This window comes from Lathyrus oleraceus, chromosome 3, assembly GCF_024323335.1.
Source record: "Lathyrus oleraceus cultivar Zhongwan6 chromosome 3, CAAS_Psat_ZW6_1.0, whole genome shotgun sequence".
Classification (NCBI taxonomy): domain Eukaryota; kingdom Viridiplantae; phylum Streptophyta; class Magnoliopsida; order Fabales; family Fabaceae; genus Lathyrus; species Lathyrus oleraceus.
In genome coordinates, this window is record NC_066581.1 from 126,683,106 (window position 1) to 126,696,802 (window position 13,697).

A 13,697-nucleotide genomic window follows, 5' to 3' on the forward strand; every position below is an offset into this window, starting at 1 on the left:
AAGAAAAGAATAAAATGTTTTTGGCATTTTTTAATATTAAAAATAAACTTGAATTAAAATAAATGGAAAGGTCAAACTTCAAAATCACTTCAAATCAACCTTGAAAGGTCCATGTGATTTATCCTAAGTTCAACAAGGTCAAACAAAGTTTGACAAAAAAAATTTCAGCATTTTTAGAAGTCAGAAACTATTTTTAATCAATTAAAAATGAATAAAAATAATCTAATTGAACTAAAATCTCAAATAAATCTCAAATCAATTCAAAAATTAATGAGAATATTTTTCATAGATCCATCGTCATTCAAATAGGTTAGGAAAATATTTTTGTATTTTTTGAATATTAAAAACTATTTAAAATGAATTAAAAATAACCAGAAAAGAGAAAATTCACAAAAAATATCAAATGATGAAATAAACAATATTAAAAATCAGAAATAGAAACTAGAAATTATTTAGGAAATAATGCAATTGGTCCCATAATTTTTGGATTAAAAATGAGAGAGATATTAATTTTTGAAATAAAAGGGAATAAACAAAATAAAATTAGAAAATGAAATAATGTGGAAAATCAGGGATCGTCGGATGTGTTTCATTAATTGACGTGGCACATCAAATGGTACAGAGGCGCGCGCTCACCATGAGTCCAGGTCAATGCGTAACATGTGAAACAATTAAAAGTCACAACAAACAAGGGACGAGATTCAATCTGGAGAATTTATCAAACGGCCAGGATTTAAATTGGCAATGATGAAGCCACCGGAGTCACCGTCTTCTCCGGTGAGCTTCCAGATTCCGGCCAAAATGTAGAACTTCAAAACTTAACCAAATCAAGCGATCTATACATCAATAGAAAGCTAAGATGATGTACATCATCTTTATACCATCCATTTTCCTTCTAGATCTCTATGATTTGAGAAATCAGAAGTTGAAAAATATGGTGTTCATCATGAACTTAATGAATTGCAAAAATTAAAAGCATAAACATGATGTCTCTATTGAAAGGACTTCAGCCAACACAAAACCACAACCAATAGGTCAAAGGATTAGGAGAATCGAAGAAAATACCAGTTGGAGTTCAAGTTTGAGTTCTGGTGATTTGAGCTTGAAACCTTGCTTGCCTTATCCAAACAGAAGTTCAATGGATCAACTGAAGAGGTCTAGGAACTTTTAGATCCAAGAAAGCAGTCGAGGGAACTGAATTCTAGATCTGAAATTTTTAGAGAAAAGAGAGAGTTCCTTTGGTGTGAGGGTGGAGATTCAATTCAGCAGAGGTTCAGGCGCCTTCAGGTTGAAAAATTGAGAGGGCAAGGCATTGTATTTATAGATGGAGGGAGCTGCAAGCATCATCAAATTGGTTTGCATGGGAGAAGAGGGCCTCCATGCATGGGCCTGTACAGGCGCATGGAGGGCCCAATTCTGATTGGAATTGCAAGATATACATCACCAAATATGAATTGGACGTGCAGATTGGATGTTAGTAGATCATGCATGGCAATTGGAATGATTTTCATAAAATGCACTATTTCATTGAAGCCTTCGAAAATGCCATGTCCAAAATCAAAATGCAAGCTCATGAGTAATGGTTGAAAAGCTTATTGCATAAGGAACAAATGTCATTTTGATCAAAACTTCATTTGGGCTTTGGAAATTAATGAAATTTGAGCTTGAAGTGTGATGTGCAAAACATGTCAAGGCAAGGTTTCTAAAATTGGCCAACATTAAAGCCCTTCTGTTTTGATGATGCAAGATTCAAATGTAAAAACCTCCAACATCAAAGTTGTAGAGATTTTCAAGAAAATCAAAATGGACTTACATTTTGCATCATTTGGATTTTTGATGAAGAAGTTATGGGCACTTGAAGTTGGACTTTTTTGACTTTTAATGCCGTTGACCCAAAAGGACCTATAATGTCTTGCATTATCACATGTACTTATTTTGCGATTTTGAAGTTTTGTTCAACATAACATTTGAAGTAGACATATTTAGAGTTCCAATGAATTTGATCCCACCTCAAAATCATAAAAAATGAATGAGTTATGTCCTTGGGAAGTTGACCCAAAATTAGGGTTTTAGTCAAAATGACCTATAATGTATTGGAATGGAAGATGGTTTTCAAAGCTTCAAATAAAAATTTGATGAACATTAAAGTTGTTCATATTGTCCTTAGGAACAATTTTGCTTTTTGAACCATCTCCATTTGACCAACACATAAAACGTTAGGTCTCAGTGTATTTCAAAATAGTCAGATGAATTGACTGATCAACTTCTCAAGTCCATGACTCATATCTTGATGAATTGATGATTGAGGATACTCAAATAAGTCCCAATATGAATGAAATGAAGAGTTAAAGAACTTCCCTTAATTGTATTTGACCATGGACTGAGGTTGCTTCATGAGTAAGGCATTATGGTGCACAGATGAATTAGGGCTTCCTTGAAGAACAAGACCTAAACCCTTGACTTGCTTTGGTCAAAAATGATGAATTGAGATACTAGGGAGGCATATTTGATGGATTAGAGCTTTGGGAATCATTACCATGCTTGCTTCCTCCTCTTCTTGACCATATCATTGCACAAAGGATCTCCTAGAAGCTTTGGACCTTGTGATTGCTCAAGCTACAAACAAAATGATGTTAGTGTCATATTTTTGTGCTTTTGGTTAGTAAATGAAATGGGAAAAGCAATGATATACAATTCAAGCATGCCTGGTGATCTCAAACCACTCACAAGGAGTCCCAACTAAAGGCAAAGGGAACCAAGATGCTCAAAGATCCTTGAGGCTATGCAAATGAAGTGTTATGATGTCATGAGGGATCTTAGGGACAACATTGGGGTCTTACAGTACCATCAAGGTTCGATGAGCTCAACCTTGTTGAGGAGAAACGCTTGAAAGCGTTGTGTCACAGTCAACTCTATCAGAGGCGGCTTAAGAGGGCATTCGACAAAAAAGTCTGTCCTAGGGTGTTCCAAGAGGGAGATTTGGTGCTAAAGAAAATATTGCCCATTCACAAGGATTCTAGGGGGAAATGGACACCAAATTATGAAGCTCCATTTGTGGTGGTTAAAGCCTTTTCCGGAGGCGCTCTAATCCTAGCAACTATGGACGGTGATGAATTCCCACTTCCCACCAATACTGATGTTGTTAAAAAGTACTTTGCCTAAAAAAGTGGAATAATAAAAGCCGCTAAATCGAAAACCTGAAAGGGCGACTTAGGAAAAAATGGCTATCCCGGTGGATCGAACACCCGAAAGGGAGATCCAGACAAAAATTAGGGATAAAAATAAAATTTTTGACCCGCTGAGTTGAAAACTCGAAAGGGCGGCTCAGGCAAAAATGGGTATCCTGGTGGATCGAAAACCCGCAAGGGCGATCCAGGAAAAAGTAAAGGATAAATTCCAAGGCAAAAAACTATACTCTCGGGCATCTAGCATATCCCTCGAAGACAAAGAATCAATCTACCTGACTTTTTCAAAAGCGAAGTACTCGGACTATCAAACACATAAGGATCATAGTAGTGTGGAAACTCAATAGGAACTCAATTTTATTGCCATTTTATTTCTATGCACATCAATTACCTCATTAAGGAATTGCATCTTTATGTACAATCGCCCCTTTCAAGGATCAAATCAATAAAAGAGAAAGTTTTCTCGACAAAACCTTGGCATTTCTATCTATTTGCTTGCAAAGCATCTTTATTTTTGATAAACATCACTATTAAAGATTTTGGAGAAAATAAAAACACATAATTGAATGAAGTGATAAAATTGCTTTTGAAATAGTAAAAGGGTAAATCTCATAGCTTTTGAGTTTGTTTTTGTTTTCATTGGAGATGTAAGACCGTCTGCAAGCACCTATGTCCTTTCCGATTGCTAAACAATCGCCTCTCATAGATATACTCATGGTATAGCCAAACCTTGGCAAGTCTCTAGTGCATTTCCAGCAAGAACATCAATAAATCACGGTTAAAATATCGCATGTTGAATGGTCCAAACCCATCAAGCGGCTTGGGGAAGCCCAAATATACCTCACAAAAATAACCCAGCCGGGCATCAAAACTTTATCTCCGTCATAACAAAAGTCCACGTTGTTGGCATCATCACCAAAGCAAAAAAGCCTAAACCGGGGCATATCCCGATCACCCACTTGCATGCCCACATACATCCCATGCACCATGTGCATCAATTACATACATCATCTTCCTACCAAAATAGGGAAATTCATCAAGAAATAATCATACCGATCATCGACATACACACAACCTTATACAAAATCAAAAATCAGTTGCATTGCCATGCACGTCCTAAATATCCCCGAGCAATTGCATACTGCATACATCTCATGCATCAGTCCTTACATGGTACTCCACCCATGTCATACAAAACATAAAACATAACAAAATATTAGGATCCAGGGTCATTCACATGTATCCCGGGCTTTCCACATTCAATTTAGTAAAAATTATTACCCTGCATGCGCTCGTGGAATTATTTCCCGACCAGTCATTCTTCAACTTTATGATTGATAATCATATTCCCCCAGCATCTTTGTTACCATGGCTCCCCAAGCAAAGGTTACCCTAAAAAGTCTCTTTTGAGCTTTTCCCCTCAATATCCTTCTAGTAAAGCTCCTCCAAAAGGAGTCTTTTCTAAAAAGATATTTCCCCCAACAGACAAAGATTTGAGATACTGCTTCATTTATCTAGAGAATCTCATTTTACTGTTTGAGATGCTACTTCACCAATATGAAGAGTCTCATTTCAAATCCTTTTGAGATACTTCTCTAGTATCCTCGAAGAGTCTTAGATTCAATTAAGGTGTCATTCCCTTGTTCGAAATATCTTAATTCTATCATATAAGAGGCTGCTTCGATTAGATACAAAGAATCTCATATTACTGTTTGAGATGCTGCTTCATCAATATGAAAAGTGTCATTTCAATTTCTTTTGAGGTACTGCTCTAGTATCCTCGAAGAGTTCTAGATTCAATTGAGGTGTCTTTCCCTTGTTTGGAATATCTTAATTCTATCATATAAGATGCTGCTTCGATTCGATACAGAGAATCTAATTTTACTATTTGAGACGCTTCTTCATCAATATCAAGAGTCTCATTTCAATTTCTTTTGAGGTACTACTCAAGTATCCTCGAAGAGTCTTTGTTCAATTAAGGTGTCATTCCCTTGTCCGGAATATCTTAATTCTATCATATAAGATGCTGCTTCGATTCGATACAGAGAATCTCGTTTTACTTTTTGAGATATTGCTTCATCAATATGAAGAGTCTCATTTCAATTTCTTTTGAGATACTGCTTCCTTTATCTAGAGAATCTCATTTTATTGTTTGAGATGCTGCTTCACCAATATGAAGACACTCATTTCAATTCCTTTTGCGATACTGCTCTAGTATCCTCGAAGAGTCTTAGATTCAATTAAGGTGCCATTCCCTTATTTGGAATATCTTAATTCTATCATATAAGATGTTGCTTCGATTCGATACAGAGAATCACATTTTACTATTTGAGATGCTGCTTCATTAATATGAAGAGTCTCATATCAATTTCTTTTGAAGTATTGCTCTAGTATCCTCGAAGAGTTTTAGATTCAATTAACGTGTCATTCCCTTGTTCGGAATATCTTAATTCTATCATATAAGATGTTGCTTCGATTCGATACAGAGAATCTCATTTTACTGTTTGAGATGTTGCTTCATCAATATGAAGAGTCTCATTTCAATATCTTTTGAGGTGCTTCTCTAGTATCCTCTAAGAGTCTTAGATTCAATTAAATTTTCATTCTCTTTTTAGGAATATCTTAATTCTATCATATAAGATGCTGCTTCGATTCGATACAGAGAATCTCATTTTACTGATTGAGATGCTGCTTCATCACTATGAAGAGTCTCATTTCAATTTCTTTTGAGGTACTACTCTAGTATCCTCGAAGAGTCTTAGTTTCAATTAAGCTGTCATTCCCTTGTTCGGAATATCTTAATTCTAACATATAAGATGTTTCTTTGATTCGATACAGAGAATCTCATTTTACTATTTGTGATGCTGCTTCATCAATATGAAGAGTCTCATTTCAATTTCTTTTGAGATACTTCTCTAGTATCCTCGAAGACTCTTAGATTCAATTAAGGTGTCATTCCCTTATTCGGAATATCTTAACTCTATCATATAATATTGTTCTTTGATTCGATACAGAGAATCTCATTTTACTCTTTGAGATGCTGCTTCATCAATATGAAGAGTCTCATTTCAATTTCTTTTGAGTTATTGCTTCATTTATCTAGCGAATCTCAGTTTACTATTTGAGATGTTGCTTCACCAATATGAAGAGTCTCATTTCATATCCTTTGGAGATACTACTATAGTATCCTCGAAGAGTCTTAGATTCAATTAAGGTGTCATTCCCTTGTTCATAATATCTTAATTTTATCATATAAGATGCTGCTTCAATTCGAGACAGAGATTCTCATTTTACTGTTTGAGATGCTGCTTCATCAATATGAAGAGTCTCATTTCAATTTATTTTGAGGTAGTGCTCTAGTATCCTCGAAGAGTCTTAGATTCAGTTAAACTGTCATTCTCTTTTTAGGAATATCTTAATTCTATCATATAAGATGCTGCTTCGATTCGATACAGAGAATCTCATTTTACTGATTGAGATGCTGCTTCATCACTATGAAGAGTCTCATTTCAATTTATTTTGAGGTACTACTCTAGTATCCTCGAAGAGTCTGAGTTTCAATTAAGGTGTCATTCCCTTGTTCGGAATATCTTACTTCTACCATATAAGATGTTGCTTTGATTCGATACAGAGAATCTCATTTTACTATTTGTGATGCTGCGTCATCAATATGAAAAATCTCATTTCAATTTCTTTTGAGATACTTCTCTAGTATCCTCGAAGAGTCTTAGATTCAATTAAGGTGTCATTCCCTTATTCGGAATATCTTAACTCTTTCATATAATATTGTTCTTTGATTCGATACAGAGAATCTCATTTTACTCTTTGAGATGCTGCTTCATCAATATGAAGAGTCTCATTTCAGTTTCTTTTAAGTTATTGCTTCATTTATCTAGAGAATCTCAATTTACTATTTGAGATGTTGCTTCACCAATATGAAGAGTCTCATTTCATATCCTTTGGAGATACTGCTCTAGTATCCTCGAAGAGTTTTAGGTTCAAATAAGGTGTCATTCCCTTGTTCATAATATCTTAATTTTATCATATAAGATGCTGCTTCAATTCGAGACAGAGAATCTAATTTATTGTTTGAGATGTTGCTTCATTAATATGAAAAGTCTCATTTCAATTTATTTTGGGGTAGTGCTCTAGTATCCTCGAAGAGTCTTAGATTCAAGTAATGTGTCATTCCCTTGTTCGGAATATCTTAATTCCATCATATAAGATTCTGTTTCTATTCGATACAGAGAATCTCATTTTATTGTTTGAGATGATGCTTCATCAATATGAAGAGTCTCATTTTAATTTATTTTGAAATACTGCTTCATTTATCTAGAGAATCTCATTTTACTGTTTGAGATGCTGCTTCACCAATATGGAGAGTCCCATTTCAATTCCTTTTGAGATACTGCTCTAGTATCCTCGAAGAGTCTTATATTCAATTAAGGTGTCATTCCCTTGTTCGAAATATCTTAATTCTATCATATAAGATGCTGCTTCGATTCGATACAGAGAATCTAATTTTACTATTTGAGATGCTGCTTTATCAATATGAAAAGTCTCATTTGAATTTCTTTTGAGATACTGCTTCATTTATCTAGAGAATCTCATTTTACTGTTTGAGATGCTGCTTCACCAATATGGAGAGTCTCATTTCAATTCCTTTTGAGATACTGCTCTAGTATCCTCGAAGAGTCTTAAATTTTATTAAGGTGTCATTCCCTTGTTCGGAGTATCTTAATTATATCATATAAGATACTGCTTCTTTGATTCGATACAGAGAATCTCATTTTACTGATTGAGATGTTGCTTCATCAATATGAAGAGTCTCATTTCAAATTCTTTTGAGGTACTACTCTAGTATCCTCGAAGGGTCTTTGATTCAATTAAGGTGTCACTCCCTTGTTAGGAGTATCTTAATTCTATCACATAAGATGCTGCTTCGATTCGATACGAAGAATCTCATTTTACTATTTGAGATGCTGTTTCATAAATATGAAGAGTCTCATTTCAATTTCTTTTGAGATACTTCTCTAGTATCCTCGAAGAGTCTTAGATTCAATTAAGGTGTCATTCCCTTATTCGAAATATCTTAACTCTATCGTATAATATTGTTCTTTGATTCGATACAGAGAATCTCATTTTACTCTTTGAGATGCTGCTTCATCAATATGAAGCGTCTCATTTCAATTTCTTTTGAGTTATTGCTTCATATATCTAGAGAATCTCAGTTTACTATTTGAGATGTTGCTTCACCAATATGAAGAGTCTCATTTCATATCCTTTGGAGATACTACTATAGTATCCTCGAAGAGTCTTAGATTCAATTAAGGTGTCATTCCCTTGTTCATAATATCTTAATTTTATCATATAAGATGCTGCTTCAATTCGAGACAGAGATTCTCATTTTACTGTTTGAGATGCTGCTTCATCAATATGAAGAGTCTCATTTCAATTTATTTTGAGGTAGTGCTCTAGTATCCTCGAAGAGTCTTAGATTCAGTTAAACTGTCATTCTCTTTTTAGGAATATCTTAATTCTATCATATAAGATGCTGCTTCGATTCGATACAGAGAATCTCATTTTACTGATTGAGATGCTGCTTCATCACTATGAAGAGTCTCATTTCAATTTATTTTGAGGTACTACTCTAGTATCCTCGAAGAGTCTGAGTTTCAATTAAGGTGTCATTCCCTTGTTCGGAATATCTTACTTCTACCATATAAGATGTTGCTTTGATTCGATACAGAGAATCTCATTTTACTATTTGTGATGCTGCGTCATCAATATGAAAAATCTCATTTCAATTTCTTTTGAGATACTTCTCTAGTATCCTCGAAGAGTCTTAGATTCAATTAAGGTGTCATTCCCTTATTCGGAATATCTTAACTCTTTCATATAATATTGTTCTTTGATTCGATACAGAGAATCTCATTTTACTCTTTGAGATGCTGCTTCATCAATATGAAGAGTCTCATTTCAGTTTCTTTTAAGTTATTGCTTCATTTATCTAGAGAATCTCAATTTACTATTTGAGATGTTGCTTCACCAATATGAAGAGTCTCATTTCATATCCTTTGGAGATACTGCTCTAGTATCCTCGAAGAGTTTTAGGTTCAAATAAGGTGTCATTCCCTTGTTCATAATATCTTAATTTTATCATATAAGATGCTGCTTCAATTCGAGACAGAGAATCTAATTTATTGTTTGAGATGTTGCTTCATTAATATGAAAAGTCTCATTTCAATTTATTTTGGGGTAGTGCTCTAGTATCCTCGAAGAGTCTTAGATTCAAGTAATGTGTCATTCCCTTGTTCGGAATATCTTAATTCCATCATATAAGATTCTGTTTCTATTCGATACAGAGAATCTCATTTTATTGTTTGAGATGATGCTTCATCAATATGAAGAGTCTCATTTTAATTTATTTTGAAATACTGCTTCATTTATCTAGAGAATCTCATTTTACTGTTTGAGATGCTGCTTCACCAATATGGAGAGTCCCATTTCAATTCCTTTTGAGATACTGCTCTAGTATCCTCGAAGAGTCTTATATTCAATTAAGGTGTCATTCCCTTGTTCGAAATATCTTAATTCTATCATATAAGATGCTGCTTCGATTCGATACAGAGAATCTAATTTTACTATTTGAGATGCTGCTTTATCAATATGAAAAGTCTCATTTGAATTTCTTTTGAGATACTGCTTCATTTATCTAGAGAATCTCATTTTACTGTTTGAGATGCTGCTTCACCAATATGGAGAGTCTCATTTCAATTCCTTTTGAGATACTGCTCTAGTATCCTCGAAGAGTCTTAAATTTTATTAAGGTGTCATTCCCTTGTTCGGAGTATCTTAATTATATCATATAAGATACTGCTTCTTTGATTCGATACAGAGAATCTCATTTTACTGATTGAGATGTTGCTTCATCAATATGAAGAGTCTCATTTCAAATTCTTTTGAGGTACTACTCTAGTATCCTCGAAGGGTCTTTGATTCAATTAAGGTGTCACTCCCTTGTTAGGAGTATCTTAATTCTATCACATAAGATGCTGCTTCGATTCGATACGAAGAATCTCATTTTACTATTTGAGATGCTGTTTCATAAATATGAAGAGTCTCATTTCAATTTCTTTTGAGATACTTCTCTAGTATCCTCGAAGAGTCTTAGATTCAATTAAGGTGTCATTCCCTTATTCGAAATATCTTAACTCTATCGTATAATATTGTTCTTTGATTCGATACAGAGAATCTCATTTTACTCTTTGAGATGCTGCTTCATCAATATGAAGCGTCTCATTTCAATTTCTTTTGAGTTATTGCTTCATATATCTAGAGAATCTCATTTTACTATTTGAGATGTTGCTTCACCAATATGAAGAGTCTCATTTCATATCCTTTGGAGATACTGCTCTAGTACCCTCAAAGAGTCTTAGATTCAATTAAGGTGTCATTCCCTTGTTCATAATATCTTAATTTTATCATATAAGATGTTGCTTCAATTCGAGACAGAGAATCTCATTTTACTGTTTGAGATGCTGCTTTATCAATATGAAGAGTCTCATTTCAATTTCTTTTGAGATACTGCTTCATTTATCTAGAGAATCTCATTTTACTGTTTGAGATGCTGCTTCACCAATATGGAGAGTCCTATTTCAATTCCTTTTGAGATACTGCTCTAGTATCTTCGAAGAGTCTTAAATTCAATTAAGGTGTCATTCCCTTGTTCGGAATATCTTAATTATATCATATAAGATGCTTCTTTGATTCGATATAGAGAATCTCATTTTACTGATTGAGATGTTGCTTCATCAATATGAAGAGTCTCATTTCAAATTCTTTTGAGGTACTACTCTGGTATCTATCGCGGCGGGATTTTTCACGAGATTAAGTATTGATTGAACTTAACCCGTTTGAAAAATATTTTAAATGCAATAGTCGCCACCGTCTTTTATTTTATCCAAAGAAGAGGAAGGGAAAAATAACGATAAATCCCTTTAGAGTTACGGGTTCGGGGGTTGGTTATGCAAATGGAAGGTATTAGCACCCTCTACATCTGTGGTACTCCACAAGAACCTTTTTGCTTATGTTTATGTGAATGCTTTATTTTTTTTCGCTTTGATCGTTTGATTGGGGAGATGAGAAAAGAACTTGATTTTATTGTTTTTGGACTCGATAAAGTCGTAGACTTCATGCCTACGTATCTCCAAGGCGCAATGGAGAAATCAGAATCCACGTAGTTCTCCCAAAAGAAAAGGGGAAAGTCTGTTTTGTTGATTTTAGTTTTGAACGAGCCTAAACCCTAAAGAAATAAATAAATGGGCTCATTACAGGAAAGCCCAAGAGTAAGCTTATGAGTGTGTGAAAAAGGGTTTCTTAAACGGCGACCATTGGAATCGCATCGGGTTTCTCTTTTTGGGATTTTTCGATTTTTTAATATAAAACGTGAACAATACGATTAAACACACAATACAGAAAAATAAAAAATGCGAGAAAGTAAATTATTACAACACAGTTAGCTATGAATAGTTAGTATTACGAATAGTTAGTGGAGTTAATCGAGCTGAAACTGAAACGAAACGGTTAGTAACAACATAAACAACTAATTAATTAAAATAAACATTTAAACAAATAATTAATTTAACTAACATTTAAATAAAACATATATGCAAAATAATAATAAAAGATAAACAATATTTAGTAAACAAAAGTAATATATATATATATATATATATATATATATATATATATATATATATATATATATATATATATATATATATATATATATATATATATATAAATATATAGTAGACAAAATAATATATATGTACATTTAGACAAATAATATATATAAATATATATATATATATATATATATATATATATATATATATATATATATATATATATATATATATATATATATATATATATATATATATATATATATATATATATATATATAGAGAGAGAGAGAGAGAGAGAGAGAGAGAGAGAGAGAAATAATATATAATAGACAAAGATAATATATATATATATATATATATATATATATATATTTAGATAAATAATATATTAAAACACATGTCGGCAAGCCGGAACTTTGTCGATTTCAGAGATAAGTGAAGAATATTACCTTGTGTGAAGAGGATGAACTTCTGATCGTCCAAATGATCGACCGAAAGCTGGAAACCGTCACCGACGCAGTGCTGGCTGCCTTCGTGAGTACCTGACTTCAACGTCGCTTTTGATCGGTGAAACGACGCCGGAATGAAATGAACCTTGGATATTTGTGACCTGGACTCAACGAACTTCAAAGATATGAAATCGGTTTTGTGTTTCGGTGAATAATCGGGACGATTTTGGGTTACCGAAAATGAAGAACAAGTGAAATACGGTAATGCTTTTGGAAAAATATTTCTTTTCAATTCTCTGTTTCTCTCACCACACGTTTTTTCCTTACTGATCCCCTCCTCCCCTTTTCTTACTAACAACAAATATATATATATATATATATATATATATATATATATATATATATATATATATATATATATATATATATATATATATATATATATATATTTAGATTACTTAAACAATAGGAAACCTAAAAAATATCTAACATAAATTAATAATATATATTTAGATTACTTAAACAATAGGAAACCTAAAAAATATCTAACATAAATTAATAATATATATTTAGATTACTTAAACAATAGGAAACCTAAAAAATATCTAACATAAATTAGTAATATATATTTAGATTACTTAAACAATAGGAAACCTAAAAAAATATCTAACATAAATTAATAATATAATTTATATATTATATAATAATAATAATAATAAACTAATATAATATTAATCCTAATTAAATAAACTAATTAACAACTAAACACAATAATATATTAAGCACAAATAATATTAAACGGCACACGGTTAAAATACGATAAAATCGAGCGACACGAACGCGATAAAAACGATGACAATTTGCACAGCAAAACAGACAAATTGATAAAACCAATAAACCAGTAAACCGGTAAACCAGTAAAGTCAACAACACGACTCAAACAGACTCGATTAAATCACACGGCACAACACGTAATTAAATAAACAACCCTAGGCAATAATAAAATCAACACGACATCACGAAAACGCTGACAAACACAATCACAAATAATCGGATAATACGAAAACTCTAATATATTCGAAATACAGTCAAAATACCGACAAACAAACAATTAAATAGATAAAAACGCACAAAACCTAATCGAAGCGATGCCACGCACAAAAGAGATAAGCGAGATAAATACGAGGCAACGATATCGGCCAGGTTTTGCTAAAACAACGAAATACAACACGGTAAGCAACGAAAACACACAAAACCTAATCAAACCAGTTGTCACGCGAAGTTTAAGAAATTGAGATGAATACGAGACAACGAGATTAATCAAGATGTGGTCAACAAAGCCAAAGTCAAATTTTGGGGTGCGACAGATG